The 2072-nt window shown below is 30.4% G+C and overlaps 1 protein-coding gene across 5 annotated transcripts in view; it reads left to right on the forward strand.

Moving 5' to 3' along the window:
- The window catches only part of LOC117177570 (polypyrimidine tract-binding protein 1), a 636848-nt gene that overhangs the window by 107135 nt on the left and 527641 nt on the right, over positions 1 to 2072 (forward strand). The gene's annotated exons all lie outside the window — the stretch shown is intronic.

Genomic DNA, 2072 nt, shown 5'->3' on the forward strand with positions numbered 1-2072 from the left:
TCTCAAAATTACATTCTGAAACAGCAGGATCAAAATGATTTCAACGGATTGAAATCTGAAATGAAAAAAATTCTCCATAAAAAAAAATTAAAAAATGTAAAACAAAAATATATAAAATCCTTTAAAAAAAAAGAGACTATCGATATTCGGCGACCTCCACGTTGGTGATAGTTGGGCGACGTAAACTTTGTTTGCGGCAGACGGACGATGGATATTCGTGAATCATTTTACTCTTACACGATGCTTAGAACTATGAAAATTTTTTATTGAAAAACTATGCGCTTTTCGGAAAATTTGTCAAGAATAAAAAGTTCTTGTAATCAGCCGAGAAATACGCCTGAATTTTTCCGAAGCGTTTTGAGCAAAATTTTGAATTTTGCAAAAATTGTTCATATGCAAAATCCAAAATTTTGCTCAAAACGCTTCGAAAAGACTCAGGCGTATTCCTTGGCTGATTACAAGAACTTTTTTTTCTTGCTGATTTTTCCGAAAAGCGCATCGTTTATTGTAAAAAAATTCATGAATGTTTTCACAAAAATGTTGCCATTAAGACGCCATTTTGAAAATACTAAAACGAAAAATCGATCTTTGAACCATGGATTCTCAAAGTTTAGACATTTATTCCACCCGTTAGTGAGATTCCAGGTTAATTACAGACTCAAAAAGCAAAAAAATGGTTCACAAAAAAATAGGCACGAAAAATCAAGTTTTTTTTTTGTTTAAACTGCATCTTGGGATAAAAATATATATGTCTCAATTTTTTCTAGTGTCGAATAGTCTTAGTTATTGGCCGTTGAAAAGCAATGTACCGGTAGTGGCGTTTTGGCCGTTTAAGGGTTAATGAGCCCTCAAATGTGATATGGACAGATTTACAATTTGTGAATAACTTATATTAACCCCTTAATTATGGTATGGTCGGATTTTCAATTTGTGCATCATTTATATTAAGGGTGGTTTTTCAGTATTAGGGGTCGCTTTTAGAAAATAATTTTGGGTGGTTTTGGAGAGCATTAAATGAGCCCTTAATTATGTGATATGCCAGAACTCGATTTAACATTTATTTCACACGAGGTTCTGCCAGCTTAACGTTAAGCTAGCGAAACCCCTGTTTTTTTGTTTAAATAATGCAGCATTAAATTTGGCAATAGGGCATTTAATTAGCATTACATGAGCCCTTAATTATGAGACAGGTTCCAACTCCATTCGAAGATGTGGCTTTAAAATAATACAATTCAAAATTTTCAAAAAATTTGTATTCTGTTGGTGTTTTTTGTGCAAAATTGAAATTTGTATTAAAATGTTACTAGATTTGAAAGAAGATTCATTAGTTTTGAACAATTTTAGGTTACGTTGTTATTTCAATACGTTTTTCACCGGAAGTCGGAAGATATAATAAAAATTTATGGCATTTCGAAGAAGATAACACATTTTTGAATAATTTTAGGTTATGCTGGCCTTTTCAAAAAGAGGATTTACAATCTTAAACAAATTGTAATGTTATGTTATCGTTTTCCGTCTAAAATTGCTTTTGTATCAGAATCAATCAAAAATCTTTATGCGGATTTAAAAAATCAACAAAAATAGAATCTTTTTTCATTGTTAAGAATTTTAAATCAAACATTCCTCAAAAGATTGTGTACAAGTTTCTTTGGTTCATTTTTGTTTTTGAAAAGACTAATAGCCATTTTTGAATCGAATAACTTTGATGAAAATGAACCTAAGTAATAGAGTTGTACATAATCTTGCGAAGAATAAATTTAGATACTTATCATTAGGATTTCTGCAATTATTTACTTTGAACACTGAACAGATTTTTTCAGTTAGATTTAAATATACAGAAAGACCTTTAGTTACATTGTTTCCTGAAGTCAATATTGAAATTTACTATTTTTCTTTGCAACTTGGTATATAAAACCGTAAGTGAGAATATTAATTAGCAATAGAATAAGTTGAAAGAAATCTTCAGTATCATACGAGGGTGGATTGATAAGTTTCCGGCCTGACCAAGAAAAACAACGTTTTCAAGAATTTTTTTTTTTTATTTCTCAACATAATCTCCTCCAAGGCTGATA

Source organism: Belonocnema kinseyi, chromosome 7 (genome assembly GCF_010883055.1).
Source record: "Belonocnema kinseyi isolate 2016_QV_RU_SX_M_011 chromosome 7, B_treatae_v1, whole genome shotgun sequence".
Lineage (NCBI taxonomy): Eukaryota > Metazoa > Arthropoda > Insecta > Hymenoptera > Cynipidae > Belonocnema > Belonocnema kinseyi.